General features: G+C 38.1%; 1 protein-coding gene across 3 annotated transcripts in view; it reads right to left on the reverse strand.

Moving 5' to 3' along the window:
- The window catches only part of TENM4 (teneurin transmembrane protein 4), a 1,673,798-nt gene that overhangs the window by 1,636,261 nt on the left and 12,312 nt on the right, over positions 1 to 25,225 (reverse strand). Inside the window, exon 1 of one of the 3 annotated variants that reach the window (XM_071817681.1) lies at positions 11,698 to 11,713. The exons of the other annotated variants lie outside the window; for them this stretch is intronic. The gene's annotated coding sequence lies outside the window, so the exon portion shown is untranslated. Of the gene's footprint in view, positions 1 to 11,697; positions 11,714 to 25,225 lie in introns of those variants that run through there. 3 annotated transcript variants of the gene reach the window in all.

The raw sequence follows: 25,225 nt of genomic DNA on the forward strand, positions 1-25,225 counted from the left end.
GGAACTGATTCTGATAAAAAATAAGCCAAAAGAGAAAAAAAAAAAAAAAAAAAAAGGAAAAAACCTGGGTTGACTGTCTCAGTTTGATTTGTTACTGGGTTTGGTTGGCAATTGAATTATGGCTGTAGAAGACACAAAGATTGATAATCAGACATTATGGGAGCTTGGACTATGGAGAAAGTTAAATCAAGAGGTCTTCTTAGCTCTGTGGTAATATTGCCCAGTCAAAAATTTTGAATTTTAGCCTGATATACTTCCAGTTTTCTAGATATTTTTTTTTTTCTTTTAGAAAGGTCTCCACAGAAGGGAAAAAAATATCCACCAGCTATATTTCAAACTTCATTTTACTTTCAGACACACTGGTGAAAACCACATGCATTCTGATGAAAACAAAGTCAGATTCAAGCTCTAAATCAATCATGTTTTCTATTAAAAGTCGTCTTCCTGTTCTCTTGCTCTGCTGTGTCTGTAACATAGACTTCAAAATATGAACTGAGGAGTTTTTTCTTTCCAGCTACAATGTTTTATAATCTACTATTGCTAATGCTGTGGAAAGTCTAATACATCATAACATACATATTATGTATATGTATATATAAATATATATGTATACGTGTGCATGCGCAAACTCAAATGCTTTGTTCTCTCTGCTCCCCGCATTTCTCTGATAAAATCTGCTTGTTGTGAAACATCTGTGTATAAAGTTTAAGTTCATATGATCTGCTTCAAACATACCTAATGTGATGCCTTTTGTGGTTTCCATCTGTCATGGAACAATAAAAGTCATTTTTTCCCCCAACAAAAGGAAAGAAACATGCATAATAACAACAAAAATCTTTTAAAAAAACGTTAAAAGATTCTCAGTAAACACATTCAGCATAAGTCTCAAAGGAGGTATGAGTCTTTCTGGATTTCCATATAAAAAGGCTTTTAAAGTTTACCAACATTTGATTTGAATAACTTAGCTTAAGATAAACTGATAAATTATTCATGTTAAAAGAAGAACATAAGTATTGCCAATTTTATCTCCAAAATATTTTAAAAGTTAACTTGAATGCAACTTGCAATTTATAACTGAGGTTTTACCAACTCATTAAAGCAAAACTGGGTAAGAAGTTTCTTAGCCAGTTCAACAGAAAATGAAATGACAAGTTATTTTACATGAAGGTGACTGCTAAATATATCCTCTGAACATTAAATAGAGCCACCTCAAAAATGCAGTCTTTGAACATACAATCCACAAGTACATACACTCTTCCATCAACAAGTTCTGTAGCCTGAAGTAGCAGATCAATTTTATCCAAAGACCTCAACGTCATTGTATGACTTTGAACAGAATTGATAAGTTTGGTCTCTGTCATCACCTTTTAAACTATTTAGAAATATACCCATAATTCATGAAAAGAGATACATAAGAGATACAGTTGTCATTGGAGTACTAAACATGAACGGAATCGGATAGCCTATAAATGGAGAAATAATTCTGAAGGTAGAAATTGATATTTCTGCTCATTAACATGCAGTATAGATGAAGGAATTGCTATTTTGAGTGTTCAAGACAAAATCTCAGAACTGGACACTTTTGTGATTTAAGACTAATCCAGCTCTTATGTAGGGCAGTGGGAATGTGCTAGCAGTTGAATCAGTAGACATTGTCTACTTCAATTTCTTCACACGTAAAATCAGGAAATATTACCTCTGCAGTGCTGTTGCGAAGCAATAAAGTTACCACTGACTGCTGCTGTTGCTATTTCTGGTTTAGCTAGTTTCCTATTGGGCAAATCAATTATTTTCATCTTTTCATTTCAGATGGTTTCCTCAGAATTACCTAGACAAGTCATGGTTGTTTCCTTAATTTACAACCGCTAAAGACTCAGCAATTGCCCTTTTAGCCTCTTCTTTCCTTTTGTTCCTATTTGTTTACCAGTGTTGACAGAGATGATGAGAAACTATCTAACTTGTCTCTTCATTACATGGAACATGGCATTTTTACCCCCTTTTCTCACTCTGACAGAACATACAGATGTCTGCTGTTTCCAACTTTAATTTCTTCTTGTAATCTCTCAGGTTGTGGTGGTGATTTGTGTGATATAGATTTATTAATAACCTTTTCCCCTTATCACCTACGCTAAGCCAAACTTGTCTTCTACAAACCTTTACAGCCCCTCATGAAAGGTGCTATTGATCAACACATTGAAGGATAAGATTAAGCATGTGTTTAATTACATATCTGATGTGGAGTACACTTGCCATTTCTTTATTGTACTTCTGTAACAAGTTATAATTTCCAATGCGTTGATTTAATGAACCTTGACATGATAGTCAACTGAAAATTTTGTTAATGAATTTAATTGTTTTATTTACATCAATAAGTGACCTATTCCATACAAAACAATATTAAATCCAAACACTTGCAAGAAACAAAAAATAGTACAAACCTTTTCCAAATTTTACATGTGATACACTGGAAAGTTCAATATAAACATAAACATGACAGTCTTGTCTACATTTGATTATCTAGCCTCTGTTAGATACTGGATAAGCAATTCAGGGTCTTGAAAGAAGACTATTCTTGAACTATTGCTCAACTATAAAGATGGTATGAAAACCTTTACTTTCATAATATTCAACATAATTTTATATTTTCAAAAGCTTGAGTAGCTCTGACACAGATAACTCAATGATCGAAATAATACTGCAATTCTGGGAATATTTTCTGGGCTCAAGCATTAAGTCTAGACATATTGCAGCTTAGTTAACTATATCTCTCTGCTATGTATAACTTGGTTACAAATCTCAGAATATGTTCCCCAGAAAATATAAGAAAACCTGTTGGCCATTCTAACAAGAGACAGACACATTTATCTTTGCCAGGACTACCACATATGGACTGGATCCAGCAGGATGCAGCTGGGATAAACAAAGCTTTTTGGCAGGTCTTTATTAACAGTGGACAGATTCTGTGAAGACCATGAGAACAATCTAGGGGCTTGCCTGCTACAAAAAGTGTCTTGAAGGATAAATTTAGCTCGTATGAACAAAGGTTTAAAAGCCATCTTTCCCTCCCTCCCTCCCTTCCTCCCTCCCTCCCTCCCTCCCTCCCTCCCTCCCTCCCTCCCTCCCTCCCTCCCTTCTTCCCTCTCTCCTTCCCTCCTTCCCTCTCTCCTTCCCTCCTTCCCTCCCTCCTTCCCACCTTCCCTCCCTCCTTCCCTCCCTCCTTCCCTCCTTCCCTCCTTCCCTCCCTCCTTCCCTTCTTTCCTTCTTACATTTCTGAGCAACTGTTAAACCTCACAGTGTGTGCAGAAATGAAAAACTATTTCAAGTTGAAATAATACAGTTTGAAGGTTGGTTTAGCTTGAAAGAAGAAAAAGAATTAAGGGATTTTCATATTTGACACCAGCATCCTCTGTAGATGTCTGCAAGGTACATTAAATTACTTCTTGGACCTCTCAAACTATGTTATCTTGTTCAATATCCCTTTCATAACTATCCCAACCACAATGTTGCACTGACAAAATATGTCATTAACTATCCTGTATACCTCTCCAGAAAGTACCTCTAAGTAATCAGAAAAACATGTAACAGAAATTAAGGCTCAACTAGAACAGAAAGAAGTGAGGGCAAGCATTTTTGGAGTTAAAGACCAGGACAGAAATAATGACATGATGAACATTTCTATATTTAACCATGAACACAGGTAAACAAAAATGCCTGGCACTGGTAAAAGTGCAGCTGTCCAGAAGGAATCCACAGGCGCTGCTCTGAGATGCTCTTTGACACCTTTGCACTAAGCAAGATGCAGGGTGAGGATATTTAAACATTTAGCTTCAGTATTTTTGTTGTAATAGTAATTCATTCAACATTCAGTGTTTCACTATTCCACAACATCAAACAGCAGCTTCACAGAATGATCAGACTGTCTATAGGAAATGATTAGGGGGGGGATCTAGTTGAAGATGTCCCTGCTGATTGCAGGGGACTTTGACTTACAAGACCTTTAAAGGTCCCTTCCAACCCAAACCATTCTATCATTTTATGATCCTATAAAGCATCTTGAAGTCTTTCTTTTTTGTATTCAAGTGTCTCTTTCTAGCCGTGTGGCTTTTCCACCTCAGTGTATCATTAATGGATATTTTTGGTAATCCTCGAGAAAGGTGAACAAATAAAAAATAGGAGAAAATATTAATTTGAAGAAGTTCTCAGTTTAAAAAAAAAAAAATCACATTATTTTTAAAACGTCTGAAAGCTGATGTGTGTGAGAGAGTGACTCATTTTTTCCAAAGGACTCTGGGAAAGCTTTCAGTGAGAGAAGATAAACTGTGTAATAATAAAGATGTTGAAAGACAAATGCTTCAGTATCTCTTTGAGTACTTCTGTGGAGCTTCTTCTAGTCTTGGTAGATTTGATTTTTTTTTAATAGTGTCTTTTTTGGGGCTTCAGGCATCTGAGCAGCAAAAAGCAAATTCTGCAGCACACAGGTGGCCATCCTCTGCATGAGCAAAGATGAATCGTGATATTTTATTCTGTGTTCCTTTCAGAGTTAGCTCTAAGAGTTTCACAAAGATTTTACAGGCAATGTCAAGAAGAAAGGGGAAAAGCAGGTGAAATGTAGAGGAAAGAAATTTGGAAAACTCTGCTGACGCATATTGAACACACATTTATCTCCATGACCAACTGCCCAAAATTGCCCTTAGAGGCTGTCATATATATTATACTTGTAATGCAAAGAAAGTATGTAAACATTTCAGATGATGTATGCAAACTAAAAGGCAGATTTTCCCCAGGAACCACAACTACATGACTACCTATACCTTCCCAACTGGAATTCTCTTACCATCACTTCTGTTTCCTTTAACAGCATCTTAGTTTGTGTCTATGTTCCCTAAAGCTAACTTCATGCTCTCTAATCTTAGAACAAGTTGCAAAACCCACTTCCCTCATCTTGAATTTACTGGTATGAAGCCTTTGACAACATTGACAACTACCTGAAAGGGGGTTGTAGCATGGAGGGTGTTGGTCTCTTCTCCCAAATAGCAAGTGACAGGACAACAGGAAATGGCCTCAAGTTGTGTCAAGGGAGGTTTAGATTGGATAGTTGGAAAAAATTCTTCACTGAAAGGGTTGTCAGCCATTGAAACAGGATGCCCAGGGAAGTGGTGGTATCACCATCCCTGGAGGTGTTTAAAAGGCATTTAGGCAAGGTTCTCAGGGACATGGTTTAGAGCTAGAATTAGGTTATGATTGGACTCAATGATCCTGCGGGTCTTTTTCAACTGAAATGATTCTATGATTCTATGATTGAGACTCCATTTCTTGTATTTTCTAACACATTTTTCTTCAGGATCTCCCTTCTAATTAAATTGATACCTGCTATTTGGGTTTCTCATCTGTTCAGTTGACTATGTCTCTCTGAGCCTGAAATTCCTCTCCAAACCCTTCACTAACTTTGTGTCCCTCTTCTGGACACTCTCCAGTAGCTTTAGATCCTTTTTATACTGTGATGTCCAGAACTGCACAAAGTGCTCCAGGTGAGGCCGCACCAGTGCAGAACAGAGCGGGACAATCACCTCCCTGCCCAGCTGGCCATGCTGTGCTGGATGCACCCAGGACATGGTTGGCCCTCTTGGCTGCCAGGGACACTGTTGGCTCATGTTCAACTTGCTGTTGACCAGAACCCACAGATCCCTCCCTGCAGAGCTGCTCTCCAGCATCTCATTCCCCACTCTGTATGTACAGACAGGGTTGTCGTGTCCCAGGTGCAAAATCTGGCACTTGCCCTTGTAAACTTCATGCAGTTGGTGATTGCCTAGTTCTCCAATTTGTCCAGATCTCCATAAAGGGCCTCTCTGCTCTCCAGAGTGTCAACAGCTCCTCCCAATTTTGTGTCATTGGCAAACATACTTAGTATTCCCTCAAGTCCTGTGTCCAAGAAAAGGATCTTCGTCATGAACATTATATAATATATATATATATATATACATATATAGATATAATATATGCAGCATTTCTTTCTCTTAAAGGGATTTTTATTCCTGCTTTCTCATGGGAAATATATCTCCAAACTGCTTTCCAATGGCCCCATCCAAAGCCTATATTTAGCAGGATATTTCCTCTACCTGTAAACCTAATCCATAGATATTCTGACTTTTGCAAGACATCAGTAAGTTTGAAACATATGCACAAAGACTATTTAAATGAGTTGGTAATTAGTCAGTGCTTAAACCACAACACATTTTCTCTAGTGTACTGTTCCAATACTATTAACTCATGCTCTTCCAATCTTTTTTAATCTGACTGTTACCATTATTTTAAACCTATAATGTAAATCTTTCGATGAAGGAACCAATTTCATAGTATATGTTTACAGTCAAAAATGATTATACTTCTTTTTGCTGCTATCGTAAGGCATATGTTAACTATTTTCCTTTAGTGTTGATATTTAAAATTGAAATTCATACCAGAAATGAGACAAAGATGCTTTAGGCCAAAGGTGATTTTACATTTTTTGAGAGGGAAGAGACACTAGAAAGGAAAATACATAATATTTCTATATGATAATATGATTTTATTAAATTAATGCTTTTCTAATATATTTCACTAAATAAGACTCTGCATAATTTACAATGATAGCATGAAATTAATCTTCCGGGTAGCTGGACATCTTCCATATCATATTCCTAAACGTCCTGGATCCAGGTATCTGCAGACGTTTTCATTCTTAGTATTTTTCCTGATTAAAGTAATTTAAGACAGGGAAAACCCTGGGGTACCCTGGGTCAAGGGAACCATTGTTTTGAGCCAGTATTATTGATCTACAGCTTGTTGATGTGTTTTAATTCATCCCTGTTATATTTCACCTTCCATTTCCCAAAACAATAGCAAACAATTGTGTTTCAAAATTTCCAGTTGGAAACAGGTTTTGGTTTGTAACTCCTAGCATTTATGGGATTTTTTTTGTTTCAAACCACAAAGAGATCTGCATGGGAGACACAGTAGAATAAATGAAATAATTTTTGTGCACACACTTGTATAATCAAGAAATAAAGGGAATACCACCTGGAAACAAATCACAGCTTGTACTATTTTAAATAAAATAATATTCTACAACCTCAAACAAACCAATTAAAAAAAATAAAAAGGAGACAGAGGAGAACATTTTTAAAGAAATATCAGATATATAAAAATACACTTTAGTGTATAGGTGTGTGTCAGAGGAGATATGTCTCAATGGAGATCTATGACTTTATTCAGTTTTCTATACATGACTATCTATCGGCATCTGATACGTACCCATTAGCCTTGGGACCTCCAGGTTCCAGCCTCTCTCTCCTATAGGGGATGTGCCCTGTCTGCCAGACACTGAGTAGCTGGCTCAGTCTGAGGGATCTCTCACACCAGTCATCTGTGTGAGCACAACTGAACCACAGCCCTGGTCAAGACAGCAACAAGAACCTAAGGAAGGGTTCAGTTGACACAATGTAGGCATCTAACACAAGCTTAATTTTTCAGCAGTAGCTATAACCCTACTAGAAGTGTGCAGCTATACCCTCCAGTAATCTTACATGACATGCATACCAATCTAGAGGAGATTTGCAGATCTGCAAATCAGTGAGTGAACTGTAAAGGACGGGCATGGAGCACATAATCAACTCTGAGTGGTGCTGCAGAGGTTAGGTAGCAACATGAAAATGGAAAGTGAAATGTGTTAGATTGCTGGCATTAACGTAGGTGTAATAAAGACAACAGGTGGGACAGCAGTAAAAATCTAATTTACTAAAACCAAAAACAGAATTTTACCCTAAAATACCAAATGGCATTTCTCAAGATTCATTGCCACAAGATACCAGATATCTGAGGTCCTACTTATATTATTATCTTCTTCCCTTTCTCAGCAAGAGCAAAGCATGTGAGAACCCACACCCGTGAGATAATACAGTCTTACATATAAACAAACAGGCACAAAGCTGATCTGTGCTGGGATCCAGCACTGTTAAAACAGTATTCACAGAAGGAAGACGATATTCCCACATGCGCATGTTCTCACAACCTGCTGTGATGGCCAACAGCATAGAGCTCAGAACTGCTCCCAAATGAGCTCCATGCAAAGTTCTTCCTTCACATGTGTTCCAGAAAACATCCAGATCTATATAATCAACACAAAGAAATTGCATTTCTCTGTTCGAAATCTGACTGGGAGCTTGTACATTTTCATAAAATGATGAACCACTGCTGTAACACTCCTGCCTCTGTAAACAAGCACGTGCTACCATTGCACAGAACATGAACATAAGGAGTCATGAATGAAGCTAAATCTTGCCTTTACAGTACAAGAAGGAACTTTTAATCTTATGACCTGCAAAGAGGTCAAATACTGTCTCAGCCTTCATTTCTAAGTATTATTTCCCATCAAATTGTGTTCCAACCACTTTGAAAAATTACTCAAATTTTTCATGTGAAACTTTACATTCCTTTTCTTTACTATAGGTGCTATCTACACACATCTGCAGTATTCCTGCTCTGAAAAACAAACATGTTTTTACAGTGAGAAATCGAATCATTTCATGTTTCCAGTTCTTTAATATAACTTGCAACTGATGTCATAATCACAGACTCTAGATTTGGCAAAGTCTGGTCAATGCATATTGAGCAGTATCAAAAATGTCTCTATTATTTTGCAGTAAGGATGTAATGTGACATGTCATTCAGTGTCATTAGAGACCTGCCATATACCTCTGTTCCTGTTTCATGATCACTCTGGACCAACCACTGTGGTGCACTCCTCACTTTATAGAGACAGCTATTTCATTTCCCTGGCAAGCCACATGGGAGAAAGAGGCAGTTGTACCCAGACTAGTCTTTATAAGCAATTTCCAGCTAATAGTGGTGTTTCCTCAAGAGATTTAAAAAACAGCTAATCAGAATGAAGAACATTTCCAGACTCCATCAGTAACTTTCATTTGATTTTACACGATTATCATAATTAACCAAGTACCATAGATTCTCCTATTCTTGTCTAACCTGCAATAGGACTGAGAATCTAAACACTGTCATATTCAGAATGTCCTGCCCCAAAGACTTTGCAGCTGAGATTGAAAAAGTATGCAGGCAGGAACAAATAGCAGGGAGGAGTAAATATGTAGGTAATAGTAGTTAGACTGACCAGATAGTGCATGTTTTGACAAGCTAAACTGTTAAATGTGCTACTCAGACAATAGTCAAGCTGCCTGAATAGTAGGAGCATAGGTCATGTTTGCTATGTTACTATAGGTGTATATGGCATGGTATACTCTTGTCTGACTCTAGTTGACTGGGTGTAGGAATAGAGGCTTCAGGAGTTACTCCAATCTGGTGTGCTAGTTTTAGCTGGGATATAGTTAAATTTCCTCAAAGTAGCTAGTGTGAGGCTATGTTTTGGATTTGTGCTGGAAACAGTATTAATAGTACAGGAACACTTAAATTATTGCTGAGCAATGCTTACACAGAGTCAAAGAGTTTTCTACTTATGACACCATCCCACCAGTGAGTGGGCTGGGGATGCACAAAAAGCTGGGAAGCAACACAGCTAGGGCAGCTGACCCCAACTGAGCAAAGGGATATTCCATACCATACGCCATAATGCTGAGTATATAAAGCCAGAGAAAAAAGAAAGAAGGGGGGGACATTTGAAGTTATGGCAATTGTCTTCCTGAGTAACCATTACATGTGATGTAGCCCAGCTTTCCTGGAGATGGCTAAACACCTGCCTGCCCATGGGAAGTAGTGAATGAATTCTTTGTTTTTCTTTGCTTGTGTGTGCAGCTTTTACTTTACTTATTAAACTGTCCTTATCTCGACTCAGGAGTTTTCTCTTTTACCAATTTCACCAGGGTTAAGCTGGAACAACTGGAAGTAGTCCTGGAAGGTATTATAGCTCCAAGAAATACCTTTGGAAGTTAAAATCTATGCATGATCTTCATGGCACTGGAAATAAGCACTTTTCTTGATGAGAAAGTGCTATCACTGTGAGTATCTGGAAAGGAACTTCATGCAAGCCTCCCCCTGCAGTCACCATTGCTTGATTTGCCACTTTATGGTCGTAGGAGTAAACTGAGATCCTGCTCTGCTCTCCAAACCACACTTGGACCCAAAAAAGACAAAAATGAAATGTGTCCTCCTAGTAAGACAAAATAACACACTATTGAATGTATCCTCCAAAAGGACCAGGAGATGAGATTTAGGGGTACCATAATGGTGCTCATAGTGGTACCAAGGAATGAGTCCTGAAAGTGTGTTCTGCTGCACAGAATTCAGTTAAATCTTAGCCTGCCTTGTTCTGCTGCATAAAGATGTCTGGGATTAAATAAAAAGAATAACTCCACATAAATATTTCTGATTCAGTACAATCAATGACTGTATTAACTTAACTCTTCCACTGAACAGATCTAAGTTTAACTTTGTTTTTTTTTTTAAAATGGGCCCTTATACATTTCAATAATGCTACAAAATATTCTCCAGGTGACTACCAAATGTTTAGAGCATCATCCAGCACTTTTTATAAATCACAGCTCATTCCTAAAGGTAGTGCTTCCATATGGCAGGTACTTATTATTCACTGTAATACACTGGAAATATACATTTCATTTAGTTCTTGGGACAAATTCTGAGAGGTGTCAATGACCCACGACTTGCAGAGAGCTGAGCACCAACTGGCATTTGGGGTCATGTTAATTCTGTTGTTAAAAAATATCAGGGATGTTGCCACTCTTTATTAGTTACACAGGGAGAAATGTCATTACTCTATTTTGCTTTGTGCATCGTGATTTCATCGGGCCAAGGTTTTTTATATATAAAGCATATATTCATATATTCTGTGTGTGTATACATATAACATAAAAATAAGATTTTTTCTGAGAAATGTTTTATTCTTGACACATAAATGTGAAGTTACCCAATTAAAACTTTTTAGGCTCTCCAAACTCACACCTCAGTAGCACTTAACATAATATTTGTAAATTATACTTGCAACTATCTGCTACACTACCTTTTCCTATGAATTTCCCTTGCTACCACCATCACCTTTTTCTTTTATTTCCACAATTTCACCTTATCTTGCATGGCCTGGATATAAACGTTTGTACACATATTCACACATAAACAATTTTGCTAGTATTTTCAGGATCAGGACTGTAAAATTTCTAGAGTAGACTTTCTTCTATGGGACAGTGACTGGCATTATGGGTTTCTATGCAGCCTTGAAGTTACTGGGAACAAGGGTAATATGGGAGCAACAAATGAAGAAAAATCTGAGAATATGTGGACTTGAAGTGTTAGTTTTGTTCCCTTAAGAAAACTGATTATTACTGATCACAACAGTGAGCGCCCTTGAGAATTAGGTGTCCTTCAAAATGAGTTTACATTATAAAAGGAAAAATTGTGTGCTGATCTAATGAAAAGTAGTGGAGTGTGGACTGTATCACTTAATTCTGCTGACCATAAAATTGGTATTAAAACTCTGACCAAGACAATTAATACCACTGCCACCACTCATTATAGCTCATGTAGGCTCTAGGGTGAAGAGGTAGTTTGTACATCACTCTGTCTTGGAAGCTCAAACAAATACCTCAGACTCAGACTCTAGAAAGATTTTTTTGAGAACTTACAACATTTTGCCCCAACTGAGTTTTGGGTAGAGGTTAAAGTTAAACAGGTATTACTCACCTTTGATAGTGCTAAATGTGCTGAGAAACACCAAGTTACAAGCTGTGATTCTGAAATCACATCCTTCAGTTCAGGATGCCCTGTACTTTGAATAACAGCTACTGAAAAAAAAAAAAAAATATATATACATATATATTTTTTAAGTAAATCCACTTACCCTCTTCACCCATACAAGAATGCTAACTTATTACTGAAAATCTTTCCTAGATTCTTGGAGTAGTCTCCTTATAGAAAATAAAGTTTTGCTGTAATTATTCCTGAAGGAAATGGAGGAGTTTTAAGGAGACCAGTTCCACACAGAAATGTTACACTGTATTTGAATAACAACATTTGAGAAGATGCCAGACATGGCAGTAGATATTTGTAAAATGACAAAAAAAAAATCAATATGGATTTGATTTTGAAGTTTTTGTTTTCTTTTTCTCCCCAAGGAAAATGGTTTCCTAGCTGGAAATCATACAGAAATTTAATTAGCCAAAGTCTTATTAAATGCCTTTTTAGCCCTGTCACTTCAATAAATACTAATTATAAGACATGAAAGACGTACAGAAAACATTTTACAAAGAGCATAATGGAAAAAGAAATGTAAAGATTTGTGGATGTTCATAGTTATTGTTTGTTTGGTTTTTGTTTGTTGGGTTTTTGTGTGTGTGTGCACTTGTAAAAATAGAGAACACAATGAAGCTGTTTTACATTGTGCTATGAGATGGCAATGAATTTTGAAACAGAATATCTCATGGGATATGCTCCAGCAAATTTTAGGCAAACAGAATGTTTGATGACTCTGGTAAACTACTGCAGCTGTCTGTCTTTTCTATACTAGTTGCAGAGTCCATTCCACTTTAGAAATACTGATAGTGAACATGTTGCTGGGACAACATGGTAGGTGAAGAAACATATTACAAAATTTCATGTACACATCTCCCAGAATAGGTAAAACACCCATTCTTTCCAGCCCAAACATTTCTGTATTCTTCTTACTTAAATAACCTTATTCCATTCACCACAGTATCTCTGTAAAGTAGAGAAAAGTAGCCATCTCCATTTTAGAGATGGCAGATGAAATCCAAGCAGACCAAATAGGAAGTAGGTAGGAAGTCTCTGGCCAATAAAGTATTTAATCCAGAACCCTTAAATTTGAAAGCAATTACCTCAGTCTCTCAATCTGTCATTTTTCTTTATTCCAGTGAAGTAATAGCTAGGATGAATTTATGAAAAAAATAGCAAAAAAATTGTCTAGTATCATAAGCACAATAAATAATAATCCTACTCTTCTCTTTCTTAAGAACTTAATATTATCCAATAGAATTAAGCAAAGTGTGATATTCAGACTGCCACCAGTTGACCACTTGGTCAGTTAACCAGTTTGGGGGCCTAAATTTGAGAAAGTGACTGTGAATGCACCTATTTGCATGTATCACTTAATCTCTACAGAAGCGTAAAGTTGATCAATTGCCTCTATTTCAGGCTACAGTGTTCTATAGGTGCCTATGTATACATGACTTCCTTGGTATAAGGAGCACCCAGACCTGCAGAACTGGGCAGAATTTAAGCACTTGGGCATCATTGCAATTTTCAAATGAACAAGGAGACATCAAAACTCCACCTAAACCCTTGTTAGGTGTGTTCTGACTATATGTGATATACCTGGTAAGCTAGAGGTTTTCTCCCAGAGCTAGATACCAGTTGAAATAGAAGTGGTACAATGCACCATTTGAAAACTAATTTAGCACAAACATGCTTGATCTCACGAGCTGATTACCAACATCAAGATTCAAACCGTGAACATAAGAAGATAGAGGCTGCCTTACAATTGATTGAGGGTAGTGAATGGAGCATCTTCACAAGGCCTTAGTTGCCCACTGCTAGTTATGGCGGGACTGTGTATAGAAGGTGGTATCAAGATGTGCTGGATGCTCCAACCTCCTTATGCCTTGCTGGCCTGTTTCATTCTTTGGACTAACTAGCACCTTCCTCCCAGCACAATTCATCTACCTGTACAGACATAGATAAACTACTTCCAAACCACAATGTAACTCAGATGAGACAAACTAATCAGTCCCCATGACCACTTGAGAAGAACACAGGAAATCTGGATGTCTGCACATTTCTCAGGCCAAGAGAAGCAATGTCTAGCAGCAGAGAAGGAAGGTGTCCCTTCATACTGTGTCTGTTTTTAGACACCTGCCTACAAATGATTATCAATATCCACTTTTTTGTAACTGCCATCCACAGAGCCATTCTCTTTGTTAGAACTCAACACTGAACTGAAATTCAGGCTGTAACTAAGGGAAATACCAGTTGCAGAAGTCTGGAAATGCTTCTAAAGATCATTAAATCATTCAGCCATATGAGAACTAATTCAAGTGTCTGTAAACAACTAACATTAACATATCCTGTAAGTATTGGTATCAATGAGTTTTATCCCTCTGCATGACTCAACACCCATTTTTCTTGTGTGTCCTGATTGATATTCAGACAGCAGAAAGCTTTGTTTGAGATATCAAAGCACAGAGTCTGGGTTTCTAAAGATCAGGCTAGAATTTGGTTCAACCTCCTTCAAAACAAAGCCCCTTCCCCCATGCTGTAGGTGTAATTTTTCAAGTATTATATATGCCATAAGGAACTTTGAAGTTAATAGATACTATTGTGTCAAATAAAATGAAATAAAGCCTTCTCAGTGAGACAAAGATCAACTTCAGTACTATATAATATATGGCTTTAGCCCCTGGCAGTGAGTTCTTGGAGTTACAGTGGTTGAGAAATTTGAGTGCACAGCAGTGGGTTTGGATTACAGAGTGTGTAAGCTACAAGAGAAAATTATCTTTCAAAAAAAAAGAAAGAGTTTATGAGGCAAAAGAGCTATGTAAATGCTCTTGTAAAACTTGTACGAAGAAAAATTTGTAGTGCTGTTTGAAACTGCATAAAGCCTTGGCTATTATATCGACCAGAAGCGACATATTAGAATTAAAGAAGGTACGGAGCAGAGCTACTAAAATTACAAAGGGGCCAGAACTGTGGGTCTATGAGGAGAATCTAAAGAGGTTTGGACTCTTCAATTTAAGAAAAAGAAAGTTGAGTGAGATGTGTTCAAGGCTTACATCCTGAAAGTACTGTAAACAATACATAAAATACAAATTAAATATAAATTTAGTACAGGACCATTAACTTCCACCTACACAGTAGTACCAACACTCAAGGTGAACTTTGTGAAACTAGTTTAAAACAGATGAAAGTAGACCTTTTTTACACAGTAGTTAGTGAACTTCTGGAATCTGTCTCTGTAGAAGATTCTGAGGCAGGTACTATAAGCAGTTTCAAAAATAAAACAGAGATATTAATAAACAACAGGTCCATAAACAGTTATTAAATGGGACAGGCAGGGATTTCCCTTCTAATATCACTTTCCCAATGATGAGTGGAGAATGAAAACAATAAGCTTCCCATGCTTTTCCTGAAGTGCGTCTTCTACTGCTACTATGAAAGATAGAGCGCTAGGCTAAATAGACTATTGATGTGATAAACAAGTTTAATATTATATTCACTTTTTCTAGTGGAAAGTCAGAAATTTGTCTCTTGATTCCTAAGGAGACATCCTCAGGAAAATTGAAATACAAAGTTATTGTTCTGGGTAGAGTTACAGGCTATAGTAAAATGTATGCACTGGTGCACGTCTACGTGTCTCTGTTTACACTGCTGGAAGGCTGTTCTGAGGAGTCCTGTATCCCTGAGGTCCCAGAGGAAGCTAAGAGAACAGAGGAGTTTGCCTCAGTTGATGAGGACTGGGTTAGGGAGCAATTAAGCAATCTGGACATCCATAAATCCATGGGTCCAGATGGAATGAACCTCCAGGTGATGAGAGAGCTGGCTGAAATCATTGCTAGGCCACTCTCCATCATCTTTGCTAAGTTGTAGGAAATGGGAGAGATGCCTGAGGACTGAAGGAAAGCAAATGTCACTTCAGACTTCAAAGAAGGAGGACCTAGGTAACTATATACTGGTCAGCCTCACCTCCATCCCCGGGAAGGTGATGGAACAACTTATACTTGGTGCCACCTCAAGACATATCAAGGATAAGATGGTCATTAGGGGCAATCAACATGGCTTCACCAAGGGGAAGTCATGCTTAATCAATTTCATAGCCTTTTATGACAACATAACCATGTGGCTAGATGATGGTAAAGCAGTGGATGTGGTCTATCTTGCTTCCAGTAAAGCATTTGACACAATCTCCCACAGCAGCTAAACTGAGGAAGTGTGATCTGAACAATCGGGTAGTGAGATGGGCTGGGAACTGGCTGAAGGAAAGCCAGAAAGTCATGGTCAATGGGACAGAGTCTAGCTGGAGGCCTGTATCTAGTGGAGTCCCTCAAGGGTCAGTACTGAGACCAGTACTATTTAATATATTAATCAATGACTTGGATAAGGGAATAGAATGCACTGTCAGAAATATTGCTGGTAACACCAAGTTGGGAGGAGTGGCTGACATGCCAGAGGCTGTGCTGCCATCCAGAGAGACCTGGACAGGCTGGAGAGTTGGGCGGTGAAAAATTTAATGAAATATAACAAGGGAAAGTGTAGAGTCTTGCATCTCGGTGGGAACAACCCCAGGTTCCAGTAAAAGTTGGGGAATGACCTATTAGAGAGCAGTGTAAGGGAAAGGGACCTGGGGGTCCTGGGGTCAGCAGGATGACCATGAGCCAGCACTGTGTCCTTGTGGCCAAGAAGGCCAATGGCGTCCTGAGCTGTATTAGAAGGGGGGTGGTTAGTAGGTCAAGAGAGGTTCTCCTCCCCATCTACACTGCCCTGGTGAGACCACACCTGGAATATTGTGTCCAGTTCTGGCCCCTCAGCTCCAAAAGGACAGGGAACAGCTGGAAAGAGTCCAGCAGAGAGCTACAAAGATGAGGAAGGAAGTGGAGTATCTCCCTTATGAGGAAAGGCTGAGGGAGGTGGGTCTCTTTAGCTTGGAGAAGAGGAGACTGAGGGGTGACCTCCTTAATGTTTATACATATGTAAAGGGTGAGTGTCAGCAGGATGGAGCCAGGCTCTTCTCAGTGACAACCAATGATAGGACAAGGAGTAATGGGTACAAACTGGAATATAGGAGATTTCACTTAAATATGAGAAGAAATTTCTCCACAGTGAAGGTGACAGAGCCCAGAACAGGCTGCCCAGGGAGGTTGTGGAGTCTCCTTCTCTGGAGACAATCAAAATCAATCTGGACACATTCCTGTGTAACCTCATCTAGTTGTTCCTGCTCCGACAGGGGGATTGGACTAGATGATCTTTTGAGGTCCCTTCCAAACCCTATCATTCTGTGATTCTGTGATTTTGTGATTCTGTGATGTGTCTTTGCATGTGTAGGAGATGTGAAGTAATTAAGAATATCCCATCTCACCCAACAGCAACACAAATCCAGAAGAAGAAATTATTAATGAACAGTCAGTGACATAAGGATGCCTTTATTGTATGTGTAGTTTTAAATGAGTAAATAAATTCCAGCAGTTCAGGAGCACCCTGTAAGTTCTCCTGTGAGTGAAATGAAGGAACCAGGAAACACCTTGAAAAGCAAAAGACTGTGTTAAGAACATTTTCAAAACAGGGTGAAACAAAATAAATTAACCTGCTCTTCAGTTATTGTAGCTATCTCAAAACGTTTTGCAGCAATGATGTACTATGCACACTTTAAATATGAACATGAATTTTTGGTGGTCTGAAATCCCTCACATGTGACAGATACTGTGTCAGTGGAAGATATTCAGAAACTACAGAACTGAAAGAAGCTGGATAGGCAAGAAATTAGTAGGATAGTTTTCCATAAAATGGGGCAAGGGTAATGATGAAGTATTTTGATTATTTGAGTAATTTGGTAAGAATATCAGACCTGATGGTAAGAGCATAAGACCTTACCTAGAAAGGTTGATAGCAAGTCTTAAAATAAATTTTATCTCATCTGGAGATGGGTGTAACTGCATTTTTTGAAAGCTCATATTAAATGAAACAAGCATTGAAAGGTTTCTTCTCTTTGTCTTTGCACATGTACCTGTTTGAATTTTGCAGGCAATGGCATAGTATAGTCATTATTTTCTGTAGTTCTTTAAAGAATCATCTTGTTTTGACGAATTGTAAAGTAAAATAAGTAACTCCTAGTAGCGAACTGTTTTTATTGCTAAGTTTTCATCATCTGCATGAGTAAGGGAGGAAAGGGAGGAAAGGGAGGAAAGCCAAAAGAAAAATACTGAGGCACTGCAAGTTTCCAGTGTCAGACATCTGCGTATATCACATTTCTCTCTACCAGCGTATTATCCTTCTCTAGCATTTAACATAACTTAACTGTTGTTCTGTACCTTTGATACAGTGCCCACGGAAGTCACAGAAATATTTATAAAGGGTTCAGAACAAGTTCAGACACATATCTTTCTCCTAGATTTGAGGTATGTAGTATATAGGTCTAAAGTAAAGGCTTATGCTATCTAAATAGACAACACTGGGAGATCTTGTCTGCCCACTGTAGGTACCAAAGTTTAAGTCAACACAATCTCATCCAGAAAGCCTTTCTATGTGCCTAACTCTCCTCATCATAAATAGAGAATTAAGACACAGAGACAGGACTCCTTCACCAGATACTGCCTTTGATTCCACTGGTTCATGCCTTTCATCAGAAAAAATCCTCTGCTCTTTGGTATCACATTTTCACCCTCTAATATTTGCTGGGCCCAGTTAGTACCACAAGATTTCTATTTTAACTGCAATGCTACAAATTGTTTTTCAAACTTAAAAATTGTAATAATATACAGGAGTAACACCCCATGAACTTTTGCTTCTCACCTATAATGTGCTCAGAATTTTCTTGGGATGAAAATTACTATATGAACCATATAAGCATATATCAGACATCAATCTCAGTAAAACTCGAGGCATTTGTCCTGTGAAAACCTTTAGATGTTCACCTTTTCAATGTTTTAAAGTTTAAACATGTAGTGTTCAAATGTTAAGATGTCTTCTTGAGCTTATACAAACATTACAATTAAAATCAGTGGATCTTTAATTGTCTCAAGAACCACTTTGCACTATGTGTTCTTGCATCACTAATTTTCCTTTTTCCTTTTTTTAAAATTTTTTTTTAATTATTTTTGTTTGTTTGTTTGTTTTTCCTGTGAAGAGTGGAGCAGGGTGTTAAAGAAGGCTCCAAGTAACTGTTCTAAAGATAAGACAAGAGAAAGAAAGCTGGAGGATTTCAGGAATAACAACATTTATTCTGAAAAAAAACATAACTTTGTTTAGCATTGGAGAAAATGAAAAGCAATTGTTTCAGTCTTACAATGTTATTATATGTCACTAAAATAGGAAAAAAAGGACACTTTAGTAGTACTCTAAAATGTTCAAATATTTCACTTCTGATGGCAATAATTTCTATATGTGCAAATGAGAGACTAACTTGTTACTTCTTTTTTTTTTTTTCCTATAATATCTAGGTCTTTAGTTGCCTCCTCAGAATAATTTATCAGAATATTTCCAAGTGATAATTCAAGTATATTGAGAGGCACTCATTATTATATTAAGGTGAGCACCGCAAACAAAATGTGAACCAAATTAATTGAGTTCAGCAAAGCTCATCCTATTTTTGTGACTCCCTCCAACAGACACACAAGTGATCGAAATCCTTGTCCCCAAAGGCTTGCAAAAATGTGAAACATACCTGTCTGAGCCTTCTAAATAGACACTAGAGAGATTAATTGCATTTGATACAAGTAGGATACACAGGAAGAGCGGAATATTCTCCAAACCGTCTCCCACATCTTCTGTAAGTGAGCAATTAAGAAAGGGTCAGGAATCTTCCTGCAATGGCTTTTAGAAAGTGCTGGCTGTTATATTTTACACTGAATTGAGATTCAACAGACTTATGTTTAGCTAAGGACTTTTCTGAGCAAGAGCATTTTTTCTCAACTTCAAAAATTAAACTATTACTAACTTCTTCAAATTCACTTTGTGATTATAAAAGAATTTCTGTAGTCTAAAACTAAAAAATTCTACTGAGTAGTTGCTATTTACCAGTGTTATTCAAGTTTTGAGTAAGTATTGAATGTTGCCAAAGATTCATAAACAATATTTTAACCCTTTTAACCTAGTGTTAAAATAAAATAAAACTGAAAACATAAAAAGACAAACTGTGTGCAATGGAAATCACAAGTCACCATATTCTTGTATCCTGTCAATACAATGTGCTACAGCAGTGTATGAGACAAGAGAAACTATGAATCAAGTGAAACCGAAGGTACTTACAAGTATCTCTTCTTGAAACAGATACCCAGTCTATCATTTTAAATATCCTGTTCAGTAACATTGCACGGTACATGATTAGTGCCCAAAATTCAGCATGTGTCATTAGGTATCTACCACCTCTTGCACAGCGATTCACCATTTAATTTAAGAAAAGTTAGGTGGGCATCCACCTACTCATGAAACCATTTCAGAAATATACCGTGATTTTACATCTTTATGAAAATATTTTATACCTGGAAACAGAAAGAGATAAAGCAGGGCCATGTTACATCAGCTCCTGCTCCACAAGTAAATCACAGTAGGAAACAATCAAGTTGGGTAGACACTGAACGTCTGGAAGCAGAAGGAAAAAATGAAAAGGCAAGCAGTGTTTCCTAACAGTATTCAGTGTGATATAACTCTTACTGAAATCCATTTAATTGTAATTTGATAACATAAGAACAATAACATAAATGGCTACAGAGTCTACAGCAGTCTAGTCTATACACTCTGAGACTCAGCTAATTCACAGGAAGAGAATCCATGGATTCCTGCTTCTTATTTTGCTCTGTTTTCTGCTTTTTCATGCTTATTAACATGTGAGAAGGCACTGATTTCTTTCACAATTCCTTACCTTCAGATATTCCTGCTGAATTTTAGAGCTTTTTCTGTCAATTAAATGTTATAACAAGTCTGTTTGGTCCTGCACAGAGAATTTGACATCAACATCAAATAACTGGCAAAATCAGTAAGAAAATGTAGGCTCCAACTGCCAGTTCTGTCTCTAGTCAGGAAACAATTCCTTATTCTTTAAAACAATAATAGTAATTACAATTTAATAGCTAACGGTATTTGCTTAGTAAGAAAAAAAATCCCTTACTGTTTTTGCAATCCACTAACTGACAGAATAATGCCAGTGCCCTGTTATTCTGGAATTTACGGTTAGACTGTGGGGGAATCAACATTATACTTTACTGAAGAAGAGAAATCGTGTTTCTTGAAAGTTGAAACTGATGCTGTCAGAGAAACCATCTTTTTTTCTGTTGTAGTTAGTGCTACCACAAGATCTATTATGTTGGCTGTGAAGAATCATATCTTGGGTTGCATCAAAAGGAGCGTGGCCAGCAGGTGGAGGGAGGTGATTCTGCCCCTCTGCTCCACTCTGGTGAGACCCCACCTGGAGTCCTGTGTCCAGCTCTGGAGTCCTCAGTAAAGGAAAGATATGGACCTGTTGGAGAGGGGCCAGAGGAGAGACATAAAACGATCAAAGGGATAGAACACCTCTGCTGTGAGAAAAGACTGAGAGAGTTGTGAATGTTCAACCTGGAGAAAAGAAGGCTCTGGGAAGCCTTCCAGTTCTTAAAAGAAGCAAATAAGAAAGATGGGGACAGACTTAGCAGGGCCTGTTGTGATAGGGCAAGGGATGATGGTTTTGAACTAAAAAAGATTCAGGCTAGACATGAGGAAGAAATTTTTTATACTGAGGGTGGTGAAACTCTGGCCCAGGTTGCCCAGAGAGGTGGCAGATGCCCCATTCCTGGAAACATCCCAGGCCCAGCTGAATGAGTCTCTGAGCAATCTGATCTGCATGAAGATGTCCCTGCTCATGGCAGGGGTGGCACTGGATGAGCTTTGGGGGTCCCTTCCAACCCCAACTATTCTAACATTATACAATTTTATAAAGAAACAGACATACTTCATCCAAAATTTAAAATATGTGCTACCTAACCAACCATAATAGTAAATTACTAGGTGGATAAAATAGATTAATCACTAAAAATAAAGGAGGACAGACATTTTTCAGTAAATATTTCTGTATTGAAAGGAGTGTTGATAGTGTAAACATAAGAGTGAGTGAAATCCTATTGGCTCCAACCATAACTAATAGTAATATTTAGCAGCATTTAGTAAAACTGAGGATTTTAAGATAAGCAATTCCAGATAGTTATAATTTAAGAACATATAGCATATGGCCAAAAAATCCTATGGATCACAAATGCCAACTTTGCAATATATTGTGGAGATCTGGAGATATTCCAGATTAAAGACATGCTTTGAAAATATATAGGAATGTATTTTAAAATATAATATATTAGGCAACTCAGGAGGCCTTCAAGGATGTCATGAGGTTATGAAGGGAGAAAATTAGAAGGGACAAAGCCCATCTAGATCTGAGTCTGGCTGCTGTTGTAGAAAGGAACAAAAAATGCTTCTATAAATACATTAACAACAAAAGGAAAGCTGAGGAGAATCTCTGCCTTCTGGTGGATGTGGGCAGAAACATAGAGACAGAGTATGACAGAAAAGCTGAGGTACTAAATGCCTTATTTGCCTCAGTCTTTAACAGTCAGAACAGTTGTGCTCCAGGTACCCAGCCCCCTGAGCTGGAAGACAGGGGTGGGGAGCAGGATGAAGCCAAATAATTCAAGGGGAAATGGTTAGCAACCTGCTACACCACTTAGACACACATAGGTCTATGGAGTTGGGTGGGATCTACCCAAGGGTATTAAGGGAGCTAGTGAGGTGCTCACCAAACTACTTTCCATAATTTGTCAGCAGTTCTGGCTAACCAGGGAGGTCCCAGTGGACTGGAGGTTAGAAAACATGACATCCATCTACAAGAAGGGCTGGAAGGAGGATCTGGGGAACTACAGACCTGTCAGTCTAACCTCAATGACAAGGAAGGTTATGGAACAGATCATCCTGAGTGGTATCATGCAGCACTATGGGACAACCGGGTGATGAGACCCAGTCGCCATGTGATTATGAAAGGCAGATCTTGCTTGACTAACCTGATCTCCTTCTGTGATAAGATGAGGGAAAGGCAGTAGGTCTTGTCTACCTAAACTTTAGTAAAGCCTTTGATACTGTTTCCCACAGCATTCTCCTGGAAAAACTGGCTGTTCATGGTTTGGATGGGTATACTCTTTGCTGGATAAAGAACTTGTGGTGAATGGAGTCAAATCCAGTAGGTGGCTGGCCATTGCTGATGTTCCCCGGGGCTCAGTATTGGGGCCAGTTCTGTTTAATATCTTGATCAATGATCTGGACAAGGGGATCAAGTGGACCCTCAGTCGTTTTGCAGATGACACCAAGCTGGGTGGGAGTGTTGATCTGCTGGAGGGTGGGAGAGCCATACAGAGGGATCTGGACTGGCTGGATCGATGGGTTGAGGCCAGTTTTATGAGGTTCAACAAGGCCAAGTGTTGAGTCCTGCACTTGCGTCACAACAACCCCAGGCAGTGCTACAGGCTCAGGCAAGAGTGGCTGAAAAGCTGCCTGGCAGAGAGGGATCTGGGGGTGTTGGTCGAGAGTGGCTGAACATGAGCCAGCAGCATGCCCAGGTGGCAAAGAATGCCAACAGCATCCTGACTTGTATCAGGAATAGTGTGGCCAGCAGGACCAGGGCAGTGATCTTTGCCCTATACTGGGCACTGGTGAGACCACACCTCAAATCCTTGGCTCAGTTTTGGGCCCCTCACTGCAGGAAAGACATTGAGGCACTGGAGAGAGTTCAAAGAAGTGCAATGAAGCTGGCAAAGAGTCTGGAGCACAAGCGTGTTGAGGAGAGGCTGAGGGATCTGGGGCTGTTTAGCCTGGAGAAAAGGAGGTTGAGGGGAGACCTCCTCACTGTCTACAACTATCTGAAAGGAGGTTGTAGCATGGAGGGTGTTGATTTCCCAAGTAGCAAGTGATAGGACAAGAGGAAATGGTCTCAAGTTGTACCAGGGGAGGTTCAGATTGGATATTAGGAAAAGTTTATTCATGTAAAGGGCTGTCAGACACTGGAACAAGTTGCCTAGGGCAGTGGTGGAGTCACCATTCCTGGAAGCGTTTAAAAGCCATGAAGACATGTAATTTAGGGACATGGTTTGGAAGTGAACTTGGCAGTTTTAGACTAATGGGTGGACTCAATGTTCTTAAATGTCTTTTCCAACCTAAATGTTTCTTTGATTCTAAGAAACTTTTGTTTTTTTCATATGGAAAGCTATAGATTTGCAAATACAAAGGCATCTCAGACAAAATCATAGAACGACCAATACAAAACTCAATCAATAAGAATTAAAAGAAAGAAATTCAGTACTGTTAATGCTATTCTACGTTTGTATAAAATAAAAGTATATTGACCACACGTTGTTATGCTTAAAACTTTGAGGGATGAAAACAATGATGTTGTTGCAATAAATTTCTCTAATACATTCAACTTGAGATTGCATTACGTTTTGAGTGACAAGGCTTGAAGAACTTAACATTCATATGTTAAATGGATTAAAAACTTTTAAAATAATAAGATTCAGAACACAATCCTAAATCAGAATCATTGCCTAACCAGCTGCATTTTAAGTAGAAACCCACTGAGATTTTTTAGTTCTTTTTGGCTCTGTATGTCTTAATCTTTTCATCAATGGGTTATGAATAGAGACATACACAATAAAACCACATGCAAAAAAGGTACCAGTTTTGTTGATGACCAAATGCCTAGGGCATAATAAATACAGGAGAACAGTTCATCTCTATAGCCTGTAAGAAAACCATATGTGTTTCAAATCCAAATACAAACATCAAAGGCAAAAATATAGGCCATGCCAATGCAAAGGCAGATTCTGTCTTTGCAGCTGTGTTTCTGAAATGGTCTTAGAATGGTTAATGGTAATAAATTGAGACTAACTTCCTAGTACTAATTTGTAACCAAAAGGGTTAATTTGATCCTAGGATTATAAACTTGGAAATATTCTGCATGATTTAAAAACAAACAAACAAACAAACAAACACTAACAAAAACCCTACATTTGTCAAAGCCAGAATTCCTACTGTAATTTTTACCTCAGTTCTGGCATCCATACTTTAAAGACGATACTGTCACCCTGGGAAAGGATTCAACAAAGAATCATTTAATGACTGATGAACTGGAAAATACACGTAATAGTGAAAAAATGGATGAGTTAAATTTGGTTAGCTTATCACAGAGACCACAAGGGAGAGACTCTATCGCATGCCATAGACACCTAAAAGAGAAAAAGAACTTTGACAATAGTTCTTCAGTTTAGGGGGTAAATATAATAAAAAAGTCACTTGGAAAATAGATAAATTCAGAATAGAAATAAAGTACAAAAGTTTAACAAGGTCAATATTGCCATAGATTATGAGTGTTCATTGTCATTAATGTCAATTACAATTGCGGTGTTTATTCAGTGACTTTTTAAGACAAAACATTGCTGGCACTACATCTAGAAAGAGGGGTGCTGTTACTATTATCGGCACT

The sequence above is a fragment of the Patagioenas fasciata genome, chromosome 1 (assembly GCF_037038585.1).
Source record: "Patagioenas fasciata isolate bPatFas1 chromosome 1, bPatFas1.hap1, whole genome shotgun sequence".
Taxonomy (NCBI): Eukaryota; Metazoa; Chordata; class Aves; order Columbiformes; family Columbidae; genus Patagioenas; species Patagioenas fasciata.